Raw genomic sequence first — 20,449 nt, 5'->3', positions numbered from 1 at the left:
TTCCCATACCCTTAGTAACACCTCATGTGTTCAAAATTTGTTTCTTTACCAATTTGATAGGTTGAAAAACGAGTATTCACTGAAGTTTTATTTTGCATTTCTCTTTTATGAACTGCCTTTCATATCCTTTCATCTTTGTCCATTTTTCTGATTGTTGGTCTTTTTCCCAGAGTTGTTATTTTCAATATATTTATGAATTAGCCCTTTTCCTACAGTATGAATTTTCCAATTATATGAATTAATATATTTATGAAATTAGCCCTTTTCCTATGATATGAATTGCAAATCATCCTAGTTTGCCTTTGCTTTTTTTTTTTTTTTTAGTAAATTTATTTATTTATTTTTGGCTGTGTCAGGTCTTCATTGCTGTGCAAGGGCTTTCTCTAGTTGCGGCGAGTGGGGGCCACTCTTCATCGCAGTGTGCGGGCGTCTCACTGTCGCGGCCTCTTGTTGCGGAGCACAGGCTCCAGAAGCACAGGCTCAGTAGCTGTTGCTCACGGGCCTAGTTGCTCCGTGGCATGTGGGACCTTCCCAGACCAGGGCTCGAACCTGTGCCCCCTGCATTGGCAGGCAGACTCTCAACCACTGCGCCACCAGGGAAGCCCTGCCTTTGCTTTTTTTTTTTTTTTTTTTTTTTTGCGGTAAGCGGGCCTCTCACTGTTGTGGCCTCTCCCGTTGCGGAGCACAGGCTCCGGACGCGCAGGCTCAGCGGCCATGGCTCACGGGCCCAGCCGCTCCGCGGCATGTGGGATCTTCCCGGACCAGGGCACGAACCCGTGTCCCCTGCATCAGCAGGTGGACTCTCAACCACTGCGCCACTAGAGAAGCCCTGCCTTTGCTTTTTGATATAGTTTTTTTAATCCGTTTTTGGCAGTGCAGAATTTTAATATAGTCAAGTTTCACTATTCTCTTTTATGGTTTCTGTGCATTTCTTACTTTCTATTCCCACAATTATCATAGTGAAAATCCTCACTACATTATAAGTAAATTACAGCTTCCCAACTGGTCTACTTTTCATTACTCCCTCTACCTTCCAACTGATCCTATACACTTGTCAGATTAATCCTCTTAAAATACTGTACATTAGTAGAGACACAAAAAGTTGAGATTACAATATAATAAAGATTTCAACTGTCCTGACAGGAAATGACTATTACAGTTTTGTCTTGTATTAATTAAGCTCTCTTGAGCATTCTCAAACTCAGAAGTGTAAAGTTTTCTATAATTTTAATTCATTAGAATGTCACTGACCACAGGTCTACGTATTATAAAAGAGGGGGACATTCTGATTGAAAACTAGGATTATATTCAATACACCAACTGCCTCAGGATTTCAACTTCACAGGACTATTTTTATGCTCTCCCCCCAGAATCTCTCTACCAAACTCTACCCTGCCCTAGTGGCTTCAACCACACAGAGTCTGGTCATAAGAGCTTTAGAATCCAGGTTTTTCTCACCATAAACAGGAAATAATGTGTCTCTGACTCTATACAGAATGTGACACTATAATTCATGCTTTTGGAAGGAGGACTAACATTTCAAGCTGACAGCTAGGTAATAAATATGATTAGGAGCCAAGCACGCAAGCAGAATATCCCAAAATGTACACCTTTCATAAGAAGACACAAGCAGGCTTAATCAGTAAGACAAATTCAGATTAAAAAAATGCAGTTCCCCACCCCGCCCCCAGGCACAGATAAATAAGCATCTTTTCAGAAGTACTACCTTCTTAACCTTCAGATTAAAAAAATACAGTCCCCCCCCCACCCCGGGCACAGATAAATAAGCATCTTTTCAGAAGTACTACCTTCTTAACCCCAAATCATTATTTCCCTTGAGGACTCTTCTACAAAACTAAAAAAAAAGAAAAAAAAATTTAAGTTGGAGACAGTAACCAAGTATGACTCATTAACCAAATAATTCTTCACATTTCTTTGTAATAAAATTTACATAGGTTTCAAATAAACAGCTTACATACACAGTCCTCAAAATTAACCAATGAAGTATACTTTAATCCCCATTTTCCCAAAAGGAAAATGAAACTCAGAAACCAAAAGTTCATGTTCACATAGCTGATAGTAGAGCTAGCACTTGTATAAAAAGTCTTTATAACCCCATTCCATATTTTTGTCACTATACATCACCACTTTAATGTCTAGAAATTTACATTTAATGCCTAATTTCAAAATAATAGTTTTAATAAAATGTTTAGAGTATTAACGTCATGCACCCATATACACCAGATATGCCTCAAACTATGAACCTTCTAATGTGTTTTCATAACCCATTTGTTCAGATTATAGTACTTCTCTTACCCATAAAAAATAGACTCATTAAAAACACAAGCTAGGTGTTGACCTTGAAGATGGCGGAAGAGTAAGACGCGGAGATCGCCTTCCTCCCCACGGATACACCAGAAATACATCCACACGTGGAACAACTCCTACAGAACTCCTACTGAAGGCTGGCAGAAGACCTCAGACCTCCCAAAAGGCAAGAAACTCCCCACGTAACTGGGTAGGGCAAAAGAAAAAACAGAGACAAAAGAATAAGGACGGCACCTGCACCAGTGGGAGGGAGCTGTGAAGGAGGAAAAGTTTCCACACACTAGGAAGCCCCTCCGCGGGCGGAGACTGCGGGAGGCAGAGGGGGGAGTTTCGGGACCGCGGAGTAGTGCACAGCGACGGGTGCGGAGGGCAAAGCGGGGAGATTCCTGCACAGACGATCGGTGCCGACCAGCACTCACCAACCCGAGAGGCTTGCTGCTCACCCACCGGGGCGGGCGGGGCTGCGAGCTGAGGCTAAGGTTTTGGTTTTGGACGGAGCTCAGGGAGAGGACTGGGGTTGGCGGCTTGAACATAGCCTGAAGGGGTTAGTGCACCACGACTAGCCGGGAGGGAGTTCGGGGAAAAGCCTGCACCGGCCGAAGAGGCAAGAGACTTTTTCTTCCCTCTTTGTCTCCTGGTGCGCGAGGAGAGGGGTCTAAGAGCGCTGCTTAAAGGAACTCCAGAGACGGGCGCGAGCCGCGGCTAAAAGCGCGAACCCCAGAGACGGGCGCGAGCCGCGGCTGAGGGCGCGAGCCCCCGAGACGGGCGCGAGCCGCGGCTGAAAGCGCAAACCCCAGAGACGGGCGCGAGCCGCGGCTGAGGGCGCGAGCCCCCGAGACGGGCGCGAGCCGCGGCTAAAACCGCGGACCCCAGAGACGGGCGGGAGACGCTAAGGCTGCTGCTGCCGCCACCAAGGGGCCTGTGTGCGAGCACAGGTCACTCTCCACACCCCTCTTCCGCGGAGCCTGTGCAGCCCGCCACTGCCAGGTTCCCGGGATCCAGGGACAACTTCCCCGGGACAGCGCACGGCGGGCCTCAGGCTGGTGCAACGTCACGCCGGCCTCTGCCGCAACGTCACGCTGCCTCTGCCGCCGCAGGCCGGCCCCGCACGCAGTGCCCCTCCTTCCCCCATCCCCCAACCCCCGGCCTGAGTGAGCCGGAGGCCCCGAATCAGCGGCTCCTTTAACCCCGTCCTGTCTGAGCGAAAAAACAGACGCCCTCCAGCGACCTACACGCAGAGGCAGGGCCAAATCCAAAGCTGAGCTCCTGTGAGCTGTGAAAACAAAGAAGAGAAAGGGAAATCTCTCCCAGCAGCCACAGAAGCAGCGGATTAAAGCTCCACAATCAACTTGATATACCCTGCATCTGTGGAATACCTGAATAGACAAGGAATGATCCCAAATTGAAGAGGTGGAATTTAGGAGCGAAATCTATGATTTTTTTCCCTTTTCCTCTTTTTGTGAAGGTGTACGTGTATGCTCCTGTGTGACATCTAGTCTGTATACTCTAGCTTCCACCATTTGTCCTAGGGCTCTATCCGTCCATGACTTTTTTTTAAAAATTCTTTTTCTTAATAATTAAGTTTAATTGTAATAACTTTATTATACTTTACCTTCGTTCTTTCTTTCCTTCCTTCCCTCCCTCCTTTAGACAACGAATCACCCCAAATTGAGGAGGTGGTCTCAGGGAGCAGGATTTATGATTTTTCCCCCTTTACCTCTTTTTGTGAAGGTGTATGTGTATGCTTCTGTGTAAGATTTTCTCTGTATAGCTTTGCTTCCAACATTTGTCCTAAGGTTCTATCCGTCCCTTTTTTTTTTCTAAATATTTTTTAATTCAATAACTATATTATACTTTATTTTATTTTTACTGTATCATCTTTCTTTCTGTCTTTTTTTCCTTCTTTCCCTCCTTCCTTCCTTCCTTCCTCCCTCCCTCCTTTCTTTCCTTCTTTGCTTCTTTCTTCCTTCCTTCCTTTCCTCCTTTCCTTCTTTCTTTCCTCATACTTCTACTAATTCTCTCTACTTTTTCTCCCTTTTATTCTGAGCCGTGTGGATGAAAGGCTCTTGGTGCTCCAGCCAGGAGTCAGGGCTCTGCCTCTGAGGTAGGAGAGCCAACTTCAGGTCACTGGTCAACAAGAGACCTCCCAGCTCCACATAATATTAAACAGCGGAAATCTCCCAGAGACCTCCATCTTAACACCAGCACCCAGCTTCACTCAACGACCAGCAAGCCACAGTGCTGGACAACCTATGCCAAACAACTAGCAAAACAGGAACACAACCCCACCCATTAGCAGAGAGGCTGCCTAAAATCATAATAAGGCCACAGACACCCCAAAACACACCACCAGACGTGAACCTGCCCACTAGAGAGACAAGATCCAGCCTCATCCAGCACAACACAGGCACTAGTCCCCTCCACCAGGAAGCCTACACAACCCACTGAAACAACCTTAGCCACTGGAGACAGACATCAAAAACAACGGGAACTACGAACCTGCAGCCTGCAAAAAGGAGACCCCAAACACAGTAAGATAAGCAAAATGAGAAGACAGAAAAACACACAGCAGATGAAGGAGCAAGATAAAAACCCACCAGACCTAACAAATGAAGAGGAAATAGGCAATCTACCTGAAAAAGAATTCAGAATAATGATAGTAAGGATGATCCGAAATCTTGGAAGTAGAATGGACAAAATGCAAGAAACAGTTAACAAGGACCTACAAGAACTAAAGATGAAACAAGCAACGATGAACAATGCAATAAATGAAATTAAAATCACTCTAGATAGGATCAATAGCAGAATAACTGAGACAGAAGAACGGATAAGTGACCTGGAAGATAAAGTAGTGGAAATAACTACTGCAGAGCAGAATAAAGAAAAAAGAATGAAAAGAACTGAGGACAGTCTCAGAGACCTCTGGGACAACATGAAACGCACCAACATTCGAATTATAGGGGTTCCAGAAGAAGAAGAAAGAAAGAAAGGGACTGAGAAAATATTTGAAGAGATTATAGTTGAAAACTTCCCTAATATGGGAAAGGAAATAGTTAATCAAGTCCAGGAAGCACAGAGGGTCCCATACAGGATAAATACAAGGAGAAACACGCCAAGACACATATTAATCAAACTGTCAAAAATTAAATACAAAGAAAGCATATTAAAAGCAGCAAGGGAAAAACAACAAATAACACACAAGGGAATCCCCATAAGGTTAACAGCTGATCTCTCAGCAGAAACCCTACAAGCCAGAAGGGAGTGGCAGGACATACTGAAAGTGATGAAGGAGAATAGCCTGAAACCAAGACTACTCTACCCAGCAAGGATCTCATTCACATTTGATGGAGAAATTAAAACCTTTACAGACAAGCAAAAGCTGAGAGAGTTCAGCACCACCAAACCAGCTTTACAACAAATGCTAAAGGAACTTCTCTAGACACGAAACACAAGAGAAGGAAATGACCTATAGTAGCGAACCCAAAACAATATATAAAATGGAAATAGGAACATACATATCGATAATTACCTTAAATGTAAATGGACTAAATGCTCCCACCAAAAGACACAGATTGGCTGAATGGATACAAAAACAAGACCCTTATATATGCTGTCTACAAGAGACCCACTTCAGAACTAGAGACACATACAGACTGAAAGTAAGGGGATGGAAAAAGATATTCCATGCAAATGGAAACCAAAAGAAAGCTGGAGTAGCAATTCTCATATCAGACAAAATAGACTTTAAAATAAGGACTATTAAAAGGGACAAAGAAGGACACTACATAATGATCAAGGGATCGATCCAAGAAGAAGATATAACAATTGTAAATATTTATGCACGCAACATAGGAGCACCTCAATACATAAGGCAAATACTAACAACCATAAAAGGGGAGATCAACAGTAACACATTCATAGTAGGGGACTTTAACACCCCACTTTCACCCATGGACAGATCATCCAAAATGAAAATAAATAAGGAAACACAAGCTTTAAATGATACATTAAACAAGATGGACTTAATTGATGTTTATAGGACACTCCATCCAAAAACAACAGAATACACATTTTTCTCAAGTGCTCATGGAACATTCTCCAGGATAGATCATATCTTGGGTCACAAATCAAGCCTTGGTAAATTTAAGAAAACTGAAATTGTATCAAGTATCTTTTCCGACCACAACGCCATGAGACTAGATATCAATTACAGGAAAAGATCTGTAAAAAATACAAACACATGGAGGCTAAACAATACACTACTTAATAATGAAGTGATCACTGAAGAAATCAAAGAGGAAATAAAAAAATACCTAGAAACAAATGACAATGGAGACACAACGACCCAAAACCTATGGGATGCAGCAAAAGCAGTTCTAAGGGGGAAGTTTATAGCAATACAAGCCCACCTTAAGAAGCAGGAAACATCTCGAATAAACAACCTAACCTTGCACCTCAAGCAATTAGAGAAAGAAGAACAAAAAAACCCCAAAGCTAGCAGAAGGAAAGAAATCATAAAAATCAGATCAGAAATAAATGAAAAAGAAATGAAGGAAACAATAGCAAAGATCAATAAAACTAAAAGCTGGTTCTTTGAGAAGATAAACAAAATAGATAAACCACTAGCCAGACTCATCAAGAAAAAAAGGGAGAAGACTCAAATCAATAGAATTAGAAATGAAAAAGGAGAAGTAACAACTGACACTGCAGAAATAAAAAAAATCATGAGAGATTACTACAAGCAACTCTATGCCAATAAAATGGACAATCTGGAAGAAATGGACAAATTCTTAGAAATGCACAACCTGCCAAGACTGAATCAGGAAGAAATAGAAAATATGAACAGACCAATCACAAGCACTGAAATTGAAACTGTGATTAAAAACCTTCCAACAAACAAAAGCCCAGGACCAGATGGCTTCACAGGTGAATTCTATCAAACGTTTAGAGAAGAGCTAACACCTATCCTTCTCAAACTCTTCCAAAATATAGCAGAGGGAGGAACACTCCCAAATTCCTTCTACGAAGCCACCATCACCTTGATACCAAAACCAGACAAGGATGTCACAAAGAAAGAAAACTACAGGCCAATATCACTGATGAACATAGATGCAAAAATCCTCAACAAAATACTAGCAAACAGAATCCAACAGCACATTAAAAGGATCATACACCATGATCAAGTGGGGTTTATTCCAGGAATGCAAGGATTCTTCAATATACGCAAATCTATCAATGTGATAAACCATATTAACAAATTGAAGGAGAAAAACCATATGATCATCTCAATAGATGCAGAGAAAGCTTTCGACAAAATTCAACACCCATTTATGATAAAAACCCTCCAGAAAGTAGGCATAGAGGGAACTTTCCTAAACATAATAAAAGCCATATATGACAAGCCCACAGCAAACATCATCCTCAATGGTGAAAAACTGAAAGCATTTCCACTAAGATCAGGAACAAGACAAGGTTGCCCACTCTCACCACTCTTATTCAACATAGTTTTGGAAGTTTTAGCCACAGCAATCAGAGAAGAAAAGGAAATAAAAGGAATCCAAATCGGAAAAGAAGAAGTAAAGCTGTCACTGTTTGCAGATGACATGATACTATACATAGAGAATCCTAAAGAGGCTACCAGAAAACTACTAGAGCTAATCAATGAATTTGGTAAAGTAGCAGGATACAAAATTAATGCACAGAAATCTCTGGCATTCCTATATACTAATGATGAAAAATCTGAAAGTGAAATCAAGAAAACACTCCCATTTACCATTGCAACAAAAAGAATAAAATATCTAGGAATAAACCTACCTAAGGATACGAAAGACCTGTATGCAGAAAATTATAAGACACTGATGAAAGAAATTAAAGATGATACAAATAGATGGAGAGATATACCATGTTCTTGGATGGGAAGAATCAACATTGTGAAAATGACTCTGCTACCCAAAGCAATCTACAGATTCAATGCAATCCCTATCAAACTACCACTGGCATTTTTCACAGAACTAGAACAAAAAATTTCGCAATTTGTATGGAAACACAAAAGACCCCGAATAGCCAAAGCAATCTTTAGAACGAAAAAAGGAGCTGGAGGAATAAGGCTCCCTGACTTCAGACTATATTACAAAGCAACAGTAATCAAGACAGTATGGTACTGGCACAAAAACAGAAAGACAGATCAGTGGAACAGGATAGAAAGCCCAGAGATAAACCCACGCACATATGGACACCTTATCTTTGATAAAGGAGGCAGGAATGTACAGTGGAGAAAGGACAGCCTCTTCAATAAATGGTGCTGGGAAAACTGGACAGGTACATGTAAAAGTATGAGATTAGATCACTCCCTAACACCATACACAAAAATAAGCTCAAAATGGATTAAAGACCTAAATGTAAGGCCAGAAACTATCAAACTCTTAGAAGAAAACATAGGAAGAACACTCTATGACATAAATCACAGCAAGATCCTTTCTGACCCACCTCCTAGAGTAATGGAAATAAAAACAAAAATAAACAAATGGGACCTAATGAAACTTCAAAGCTTTTGCACAGCAAAGGAAACCATAACCAAGACCAAAAGACAACCCTCAGAATGGGAGAAAACATTTGCAAATGAAGCAACTGACAAAGGATTAATCTCCAAAATTTACAAGCAGCTCATGCAGCTCAATAACAAAAAAACAAACAACCCCATCCAAAAATGGGCAGAAGACCTAAATAGACATTTCTCCAAAGAAGATATACAGAATGCCAACAAACACATGAAAGAATGCTCAACATCATTAATCATTAGAGAAATGCAAATCAAAACTACAATGAGATATCATCTCACACCAGTCAGAATGGCCATCATCAAAAAATCAAGAAACAATAAATGCTGGAGAGGGTGTGGAGAAAAGGGGACACTCTTGCACTGCTGGTGGGAATGTGAATTGGTTCAGCCACTCTGGAGAACAGTATGGAGGTTCCTTAAAAAACTACAAATAGAATTACCATATGACCCAGCAATCCCACTACTTGGCATATACCCTGAGAAAACCAAAATTCAAAGAGAGTCATGTACCAAAATGTTCATTGCAGCTCTATTTACAATAGCCAGGACATGGAAACAACCTAAGCGCCCATCATCGGATGAATGGATAAAGAAGATGTGGCACATATACACAATGGAATATTACTCAGCCTTAAAAAGAAATGAAATTGAGCTATTTGTAATGAGATGGATAGACCTAGAATCTGTCATACAGAGTGAAGTAAGTCAGAAAGAAAAAGACAAATACCGTATGCTAACACATATATATGGAATTTAAGGGGAAAAAATGTCATGAAGAACCTAGGGGTAAGATAGGAATAAAGACGCAGACCTACTGGAGAACGGACTTAAGGATATGGGGAGGGGGAAGGGTGAGTTTTGACAGGGCGAGAGAGAGTCATGGACATATACACACTAACAAACGTAGTAAGGTAGATAGCTGGGGGGAAGCAGCCGCAAGGCACAGGGATATTAGCTCGGTGCTTTGTGACAGCCTGGAAGGGTGGGATGGGGAGAGTGGGAGGGAGGGAGACGCAAGAGGGAAGACATATGGGAACATATGTATATGTATAGCTGATTCACTTTGTTGTAAAGCAGAAACTAACACACCATTGTAAAGCAATTATACCCCAATAAAGATGTTTAAAAAAAAAAAAAAAAAAAAAGAAACGAAGACCCAACACAGCCAAAAATTAAATAAATAAATAAATAAATTTAAATTATAAAAAAAAAGTGAACCCTAATGTAAACTATGAGCATGAGGCATAATGATGTGTCAATGTAGGTTTATCAATTGTAATAAATGTACCATTCTGGGAAGTAATGTTGATAATGGGAGAGGCTCTGCATGTGTAGGGGTAGAGAGCATGTGGGAAATCTCTGTACCTTCCACTCAATTTTGCTGTAAACCTAAAACTAATCCAAAAAATAAAGTATATTTTAAAAATTAAGGTAAATTATCTGTGGCAACTCTAATCTGTTCAATCATTGCTTCAGAGGTGCACTTTCACCTGTTTAGGAAAGAACACCCTTGGCCATCAACCTTCAGAGACATTCTGCCTCACACACCCACCACTACTCCCAATCCTGCTCTGCCCCTCGTAGCCTGCTCAGCATCTAACATGACATTGGTAGACTAAGTCCAAAGACACGGAGAAAATTAAGTATAGACAACAGATGCAGAAGGCAGGTAGTGGCTAAGAAGGTAAACAATTACGAAAGAGGGAAATCTGCAGAAAAATCCACAAGAGAGCACAGAAAGGAGAAAACAATCCTGAGATGCTCTGAACTTACTGGTCTACATAATGCGAAAATCATATGAAATTAAATTGTCCTAAAATACAAAACATGATATTACAAGCATTTCCCTTTTCTTTAAAAAATGTCTTTGCTGAACATGATTCCAAAACTAGAACTTGATAATGTGTTTACAATGTGTCCTCCGGCCACAAGCAAGATGACTTTTCAAAAGTTGACCGTAAATGCTATAAACATTTTTCAACAGAAAGATATATAAAAGTGTGTGTGTCAAAGTGTCATTACAAAGACCTGGCTCTCAGAATAAAGTTTTGGATAAAATTGCAAATTTTTAATTTTTATGATATATTACATGGAAGAAAGACGTACATTTTTATCTTCTAGGTATTCTTAATCTCAGACGTCAGAAACACGCTATGAGTTACCAAACTGAGCAGGAGTTCACTGAGATCTTGAAACAGTCACACGGAACCACTGCGGGGGGTGTGTGTGCTTGTTTGCTCTGTTCATCAGCGACGAGGCAGGGCTAAGCACTGGCAGACCCAAACACCTGAGTCATTTGGGAGAGGCTAAGGACTCCAGTGGCAAAACAGGGACCCATAAGACAGGCTTAAGAATGGTTCTGGCAGGAGTTACCACCATCACCACCACCACCACCTGAGCAAAAATCAACCTTCTGTATCTAAAGTTTCAGGGGAGGCACAAAGGCTGGAGTTTCACCAGGGATCCAACTCAGTTCAGCAAATACCAAGTAAGCACCAACAAAGTACCCAGCGCTAGGGCAAAGGTGCTGGGGGACACTGAAGAGAACTTGGTCTCTTGGTATGGGACTCTGGGGAAGCCTGAGTGGGGACAGCTCATGGAGAGGAACCAACTTGCCGGCACCGACTTGCCAGCCACTATGGAAGTGAATCTTTTAGCCCCAGGCACACCTTCCACTAACTGCACCTCCACCTGGTATCTGTTGACAACCTCACGGGACCCTGAGCCAGAACCACCTGAATTGCGGACCCATAGCAACCATGAGATAATAAACGATTACTGTTGTTTTCTGCCACAAAGTTTTCGATATGGTACAAAGCAACAGAGAACAAATGCATCCAGATTTTACATAAAAGGCTCAGAGAGGCTAACTTACCTACTACCACATAGGAGTGAGCACTTAAACCACGTCGGGAATAGTCTCTAGGCTTTAGATTCAGTTTCCTTGTCATTAAGTGACACCACTTCTCAAGTAAAATAAGTTATAATACTATAAGAATGATCATTTCTATATGATTACACAACCGGCACTAACACACCAGGCTTTCCACAGCACAGAGATACAGCACATGTCGCCGCATACTTAACAGACATGATGAGACCTGCAATATAATTGAATTTGTGACTCTTCATGGTACTTTTTGGGGTTTTTACTATCTTCTGAAAGAATTCTGGTTTTTTTTTAAGTGTACAGATTTTGAAAATAAAAACCTAACATTTATAGCATGTTAATACTAAACAATTACATTATTGACATTGAGGATATTTATACACTTTACAACCTTAATCACAATAAACATTTGTGTAATTTTAAACAGAATATGTCACACTAAGAAAAGTTCCACTGTTCATTGTTTCTTTAAGGATTTGCTTTTTTGCTTTAAGTCTTCAACTTTTAGCATTACACATAGTAAAATATAGTATCAAAATGCTCATGATGGTGAAATCTTAAGTCCCACCCATAAAATGGTTACTATCTTGCAGGACAAGGTGGCTGGCTCTTAGCCTGTCTACTCCTAGAGAAAGTCAATGGAACATTTCACTGTTACAACCACATCTGCATGTAAATGTAACTTAACTAAGGACACATTGTTATTAAAAGGAATTGCAAGAATTCAACCTACAATTTTTTAGCTCCAAACCTGACACTTTTCTTCTGTACCATGTTTTAGCCAGTGGTTCTCTACTCTGAATGCTTAGGGCACTTTGAAAATTACCCATACCTGGACATCATCCCCCAGAAATTCTGATTTAATTGCTTTGGTCTGTTTTAGCCATCTAATATATAATAAACCAGTGGTGATAAATTCACAGAAAGTTTATGCCACAAAGGGAGAAACTGTGGATATCCCTACATGTTAGCTAAAACATCCTTATCCCCTACGACAAAGATACCTTGCAATAAACGAAGCAGAACAAGAAGGAAGAAGAGATGGGAAACTCAAACCCATTCTGCTGCTTTCATGGAGCCACCAAGGAATATTTTATTCCCCTGATTCCTCTCCCTGAACCCCATCACCCCACACCTTAACTCCACTGCAAGCTTTAACTCAAGCATCACCTCCTCCATGAAGCCTTCAGGATCACACAAAATAAAGAAGCCCATTTTTCGGCATCCATCTTACCCTGAACTCTACCTCTAAATAGCACATACTGCACAAGGCATTTATTTACACATCCATTTCTCTTACTGGCCTGAGGGCTCCTTAACGGTAGGGTCCCTATATTATTCATCCTTCCCATCTTATATATCTTTGTATCCAGAGCCTTGAAGATAGATAGTAGATATTAAAAAGTATTTGCTGAATTATATGGTTTTTGTTTTTGGTTTTTTATGTTTGGTATGGTTATTTCCACCTTGGCCTCCTAGTAGACACTCTTCTGAAATTTTTCAATTTCTCATAATGTATGCAAAAAGGCCCGACATGTTGAGAGCAAGACAGTAGTGGAACCCTAGGCCAAGAAAGAATAGGATAAATGGGGTAAAATGAGATACCCGAAGGTAAGATCAGGTATGAATTTTTTTAAAGCGAGAGATTAGGCAAACAAAGGGACAACTTGATTTTCATTCACAAGAAGGTGTGACAAAGAACACTGATTACAGGCAACCTTCTGAACTGAAGACCAATGAAGCCAGAAGCTCTGAGAAAGTACCCAGGCCTATCTACTCTAGCCCCACTCCCTCCCCTCCTGTTTACCCCTTCACCCAGGGCAGTTCACTCTGCCCAGAACCTGAAACGTTTTGCTTTCTCTTTTCTCCCAGCCTCTCTGGTCACTCTCCTTCAGCATCCTTACATCTTTCTTTTTCTTGGTTTGTCCCTAAAATGTCAATATCCTCTAGGACTTACTTTCAGCCTTTTTCTCTTCTCTTTCTATGCAGTTCCTCTGAGCACTTTTATCCTTACCCATGCCTTCAACCACTCTCCATGTGGCAAGCACTCAGAAATCTGTATCTCCAGCCTCCCCAGCTCTTGTGATGCTCCAAGACCATATCAACTGCCCCCTAGATGCCTCCAACTCACCAATGACATGCCCCACAAGCACGTTAAACACAACGTGTCCAAATCTGAACTATCACCTTCCCCCTCAGAACTGCTTCCTCTTCTCTTTTCCCTCCCACTACCCAGAAACCTGGCAGGCATTCTAGTCAGCCTCACTCTCCCATTCCCTTCACATTCAAACAGTCGCAAAGACCAGCCAGCTCTCCCTCCTGCTAGATATTCTCCTACACATTCTCACTTCTGAGCACCCCTACTACTTCTGCCTTTGTCTGGGCTCTCAACCTCCTATCATCCATGCTAACTGCACTGTCCACTCCGGCCCCCAATCATACCCCATCCCCACCCCACTGGACCCCAATCTACCCAGCACACTGCTTTCAGGGTGATCTTTCAGGCCATTCACATTTCTTCAGTGGCTCACTACAACACATGGGATGGGAAATGCGCCCCGAATTAGCTTTCTACTTTCATCTCCTTTCACACCTCACTTTGCCCTTCACACTCTAATATAATGACTTGCCTACAGTTCCAAGAACACACTATGCTCTCATAATACCACACAACTATTCATGTTATTAGCTCCACCTGGAAATGCTCTGTGCTGCTTGTCACCCTGCCCAATCCTACTCAGCTGTCAAGACTCGGCTCAAACACAACCACGGCTAAAGCCCTTCTCTGGCATTCCTGTCAGGGATCAAGAGCTTCTGCTAGGCTTGTTTTGCATGTGTAGGTATCTCCATTAGAGCAAATAGCACACAATATTTGAACTGTTGGTCAAGATGTCCACTGTCCTATAGACTGTAAGCTCCTTGGTCAAGGAAAGTGACTTTTCAACTTTCTATCCTCAGCACTAGTTCAATGCACACAGCATACAGAAAATTTTAAAAAGGAATTAATGTTGCCCTAATGAAGACGACTTCAGAAAATCCATTACCCAGTCGTGAGAATGTACTGTGCTAACTTTCTTTTCCATAGTGGAAACACTTATTTATAGTCATCAAAATAGCAAATAAACAACATGTTTGAAACTTGCAAAAAAAAAAAAAAAAAAGGAATTAATGTATGAACTGTAGGCCAATTAAAGGAAAAAAGATCAACAGGACTTTAAGTATAGAAAAAGAATCCAGATCTTAAGGAAGTACAGACATCTATTATTAAGCCCCACCCATTAAAAAAAATAGAAACATATGGTTATTAACATAGTACAAAGGTGACAAAGAGAAAATCTGTCATTGGACTAAGCAGGCAATAAGGAACTAAGAGTCTCCAAGGGAGCAGCTGACAAAAGATTAGCAGAAAGGTCAGAGATAAAGGTGGTTCTTTCTCTGAGTCAAGTAATTCAACAACCTGTGTCCATGGACTGAGCAAAACACTGGCACCTTCCTCTCTCAGTTCACCACTCCTCCCCTTTGTCATGATTCTCCATACCCCTTTCCCAGTCCCACTACCAAGTCCCAGCTTCAGTGGGTAATTCCCTTCAGCTGGAGCCACAAGCCTGGACTCACTGGGACTTCCCTGCAGTCCAGTGGTTAAGACTCCATGCTTCCACAGCAGGGGGTGCGGGTTCCATCCCTGGTCAGGGAACTAAGATCCTGCATTTCCGAGGTGAGGGCAAAAAAAAAAAAACAAAAAAACTCCCTAAATCTCACAGTAATCATTTATAATTAGTACCCCATTTTACAGATGGGAAATTTGTGTCCAAGGTCACACAGCAATGACAGAGCTGGCCCAAGAACCCAGGAATATTTCTCCAGAGTATTTCTACACCCCTGACCACCTCAAAATGGAGAGATGTGGTCCAGCCATTCTAGGTTGCAACTCAGAATACATTATTCTCCAAAACACTATTGTAAGTGTTGGTTACAGTCTATAGTATCACTAATACACAAAGGCACACAATGAGTTAGCAAAGCTTTGGGGTCCTGGCCTGGAAATCTAAATGCTATTTGTTATTTTATTTGCTCAACATGACAAACAAAAGTGGTCTTGAAAATCTGAGGAATACAAGGAGTTCTTAAGTGAGGCTTTTCCTTAAGAATATTTTCTTCCACAAAAAATCACCAAGGATAGAAACTATTTCACCTTGTTAACTTGTAAGAACCATGACACTAGAAGACAGCTGTGGGAAATATGCTTATCTGACCAGGTGCTCATTTATAGTGTGCTGTCATTTGAATAAAACATCATACTAAATCCTACAGACCGCAGCTTATGATAGAAATGCCACAAACTACAGCAGTACAGCTGATATGCCTGTAATCTACTGACAAAATGTAGTCTTTAGCAAAGTGAAACCAGATGTCTGGTGTGAAATCAGATGTCTGTGGACTTGTCTTTCTTGGCTTCCAGAACAGTATTAGCTACACTAAATACACAGCTTAGCTGTATATTAAACCCACGACTTGGCAAAATCATGACAGTTTGGACATGAAGCATCAGAATTTTTATTGTAATTCTTATAAACCAAAGACATTTCTGAAATAAAAATCCTAACTTTAAACACTCAGCTAAATGTGGTAGTATGTCTTTCTCACTGTGGGAACAGCGTCAGAGCTTTTTAAACACATTATGGAAACCCTTCCCCTTCACTTTTCAAGCTGACACTCTTTCCGATGTGGAATGATCTGATAGAGGGAATCAGGTGTCAGTCCTTGTCCCAGAAATTCTAGGATCAGACAGAAAAGGTGATCACCTGTGAAAATGCAAATACCCAGGAAGCTTAGCACCTTTAGGAAAGTAAGTACTAGAATGCTTTCCACAATCACAAGCAAGATCAAAAGAAAGTGGGTGACCCGATAGAGAAACAGGAAGGGAAGTTAACAGTATCTGTGTACCAGGCACTGTTTTTACACTTTCTTTTTAATATACTCATTGTTCTGTCTTGATAGATGAGAAGTTAGGGGCAAAGAAGTTTTAACTGGCCTACAGTCGCAGAGCTAATATAATAAGAGTCAGGATTCACATCCATGTCTGAAAGACTATAAAAGGCATGCTACTTCCACACAGGATTTGGAGTAGAACAAAGAGCAGAGGTAAATAGCCAAGAATATGAAGGTAAAAGGCAGAAACCTACCATTTTTACCCAGCAGTGGTCGTCTGAGACTGATTTCAGATGAGACTCACATTCTACCTTTTATAACCTTGCAAGATTTAATTTTAAGTAACTTTTTTTTTACCTTATATAACTTTTGTAACCAAAAAAAGACAACTTGTTTCACTTCAATTAAAAAAAAAAAAAAAAAAGAGGTTATGGGAATTCCCTGGCAGTCCAGTGGTTAGGACTCAGCACTTCTGCTGCCCGGGGCCTGGGGTTCAATCCCTGGTCAGCGAACTAAGACCCCGCAAGCCACTCAGCACGGTCAAAAAAAAAGATTGGGATTGACATATACACACTACTATATATAAAACAGATAACTAATAAGGACCTACTGTATAGCACACGGAACTCTTAATACTCTGTAACGACCTATATGGGAAAAGAATCTAAAAAAAAAGTGGATATATGTATATGTATAACTGATTCACTTTGCTGTACAGCAAAAATTAACACATTTTAAATCAACTATACTCCAATAAAAATTAAATTACAAAAATAAATTTAAAAATTAAAAGAAACAAAAAAAAGCGAGGCTAAATGTAAAGAAACCCACATAAGTGCACAGCCTACTTTAGCATTTATTTTCCTAAGTGCATCATCCTTAACATTGTCCATGCTTTCTAATCTTAGGTCATTTTTCTGGAACAATTCAAAAAATTATCCTCATCTAATTATAATGCTGGTTCAATACATTTATTACACTGGAAAATGACTATAACTTTACTACAGGACACAAATCACCATGGTCAGTCATCCTTTAACGTTCATTTCTGAAAGTATCAGTAAGGCAGGAAATAACGCTGTTCTCCCACACCACTGCAACCACCATCAGCAGTACAGTGAACGTCTTCTACATTAACACTTAACTATTCAGAAAAAACACAGAAAACCGGTAAAAGGCCTGCCCCCAAATGGTCATCTCCAACAGTCTCCTCATTCTCACCACCTTACTCACATCAAAGTGCTCAGCACTCTGGTAAAAAAAAAATATCTATTGAATCAATAAATGAACCTATCACCAATAAACAACTATTTCCTATTTTTTTCAGAAGGTAAGTTATGTGGCCATCTGCCAGCTGAGCACACACAAATAATAAAGATTCAGGACACAGGCAGCCAATGTCAAGATGCCATGGAGGGCAATTCCAGTTTTCCTGTGTAAGTATCCAAGAATGTGATTTACAAAATCCTTGCCTGTGGCTTACCCGAGTTTTAACTAATTCAAAACATTTCTTTATATGGGACACAGAGGATACATAAGGTGTTTCCAAACTTCTGAGAGCAGTTGTGTCTCATTTCACTAATACTAGGGGTGGGAGGGATCATGGAAAATTTCCAGAGAAGAACCGTTAAAAGAGCCCACACTGAAAAATCACAGCAAACCTTCAAAGACTTCAATATGCTGTTTGGCAACGTTTCAGAAGTGAAGCGAATGCTGGTGAGGAGGTATCAAAGGGAAAGTCAAGAAGAAAAGGCCCAGTCTGGTCATTTCTCCCTCCCAAAATACCTTTCTCTATGAGCTTAAGAGAAGATTCCAAAAGAACTTCAACACTTGTAACACTGTTATTAACTTTATGCTTTGGAGTCCTAAAGGATTTTTACAGGAGTCCCCTTTTAAAAATGTAAAGATCCTTGGAAGGGTTCCTGTTCATTATCAAGGAGAGCCATGATGCTTTAATTTCACAGTCTCAGAGATTATTCCAAGTTAGCTAAGAGATGGGGGCCTGAGACAGACAACTACCGAGAGGTGAAGGGTAATGACAGTTTTCTGCCAGGTCAAGTGGCTAAAAGGGACCTATGCCAGCTGTCAAAGTCCCAGCCAACTTATGGACTCCAAAACACCTGAAAATAAAAACCTCTTCGACTTGGAGCCTGTGACCCTCGAAGGTGGGCCTTAGGTTCCTGCTGAAAACGTACAATTTGGCCCCAAGATCCAAGTGCAGTTCTGGATCTAGTCCTTCTCTCTGGCTCAGTCTCTTTCAGGATAAAGTCCTAGCTCCTTCCACCCCTAACCATTCCTTACTTACCCTTTCTCCCGTTCCTCCTCGGTGAGAAGGGGTAAGTGGTTACTTTGTGCCCTCGCCCAATTTGGCCAAAACCCTAAAAGTAAAAATGACAGAGACAAACACGTGTTTTAAAACCCTGACATTCAAGCCTCTGGAACTCCCACCACTCGCCCAACGTGTCCAGACAGAAGGCAGCGCGTCTCCACAGCGCTCCCTCTCGGCCAGGACTTGGGCCGGAGTTGTCCCCTCTGGTGGGGGGCACGAAGAGAGGGCGCGACCTGGGGTCGCCTGGCCAGCGGGGAGGAACGCGTCGCCTCCAGGCCTGGCGTCCCGGTCTCTGAGCTCCGATTTCCTACCCGCGTTGGCGGAAGGAGGAGGGGTCCGGGGTTGGCCGCCCCGCGGGGCCTCAGATAAACACGCGCCCGCACACATGCTCGCGATCACCACAGGACTCGCGGCCAAGCAGCCCTCCGCCTCCCAGCAACACTCGTCCCCTCTGGGGCTAACTCCGGGCTAAGGGGCCCAAGCCCTGGGGGCCACCAAGGGTCGGCAGCGGCACCCCACCTGCCCACCCCAGCCAACCTCACAGCGCCCTACCTGCCCCCAAACCCCCGCCCTCCGCACCCGCTGCGCAGCTCTGCCCAAGAGAAGTCCCCGCGTGGGTTCCGCCCTCCGCCGGCGGCAAGCTCCGCCCCCGCCCCCGGAGCGCGGGAGCTTCGCGAAGCTCCGCCCCCAGCGGTAAAGCTGTACTTCCGAACGCCTGCGCGGGATAGGCCCAAAACCCGGCCTGGATTTGAAACGGATCAAAAACAACCCTTGCCTAGCAGGCAATTATTGAGCATTTGCCCTGAGCTCAGCGCTGTACTAACGGCTGAGAGAGGGCAACAAAGAGTTGAAAATCTGTGAGACTGTGACTTCATCCTCTCCCCTTGTATTACAGATGAGGAAACCGAGACCCCAGCAGTTGTTTTGAGTGCACAGCTACAGTGGCAAGCTGCCTTATTGGGGCTCTCCCCTCTGGACTCGTCCTTTCGGCGTTTTTTCTACTAATGTGGGTACGGGAAAACTTCGATGTTGCCGCTTCTAAACGAGCCAGAAGGAATAACCCAGAACAAGTGGTTTACTTTGGAGAAACTGGAATTTCATACCTAAGCTTTTGCATTCAAATGACACAAACTCTTAACTGGGTTATTAAAACCTTCGAAGAAAGTGAAACCTACTACTTTTTTTTTTTAACCCTTCGCCAATTATATCCTTGATTGTGTCTGTCTTTATCGTCCTTCTGGATACTGACAAACTATTCTGTGCAAATCATTCAATACAAATCTAAGCACCAGGCATTCTGGTACTTTGGGTTCAAAACTAATTCTAAAGTTTTAAAAACCTAGTCAGAGACTTAAACGGTCCTGATAACTAGAACCATTAGTCTCCTGAGGAGAATAAAATTGCTCTCCTGTGA

At 41.9% G+C, this 20,449-nt stretch overlaps 1 protein-coding gene across 5 annotated transcripts in view; it reads right to left on the bottom strand.

Annotated features, from left to right (window-relative positions):
* The window catches only part of IMMP2L (inner mitochondrial membrane peptidase subunit 2), a 922,093-nt gene extending 902,440 nt beyond the window's left edge, over nt 1–19,653 (bottom strand). For 4 of the 5 annotated variants that reach the window (XM_032643755.1, XM_032643759.1, XM_032643757.1 and 1 more), the window contains exons 1-2: nt 19,615–19,653; nt 19,012–19,084 (exon numbers count right to left, since the gene is read on the bottom strand). The gene's annotated coding sequence lies outside the window, so the exon portion shown is untranslated. Of the gene's footprint in view, nt 1–19,011; nt 19,085–19,587; nt 19,592–19,614 lie in introns of those variants that run through there. The other variant, XM_032643756.1, reaches the window with a different exon arrangement.
* Nucleotides 19,654–20,449: the final 796 nt, after the last annotated feature.

This window comes from Phocoena sinus, chromosome 9 (assembly GCF_008692025.1).
Source record: "Phocoena sinus isolate mPhoSin1 chromosome 9, mPhoSin1.pri, whole genome shotgun sequence".
Lineage (NCBI taxonomy): Eukaryota > Metazoa > Chordata > Mammalia > Artiodactyla > Phocoenidae > Phocoena > Phocoena sinus.
The sequence above is the reverse complement of the archived record's forward strand: the minus strand, read 5'-3'. Positions and strand labels throughout refer to the sequence as shown.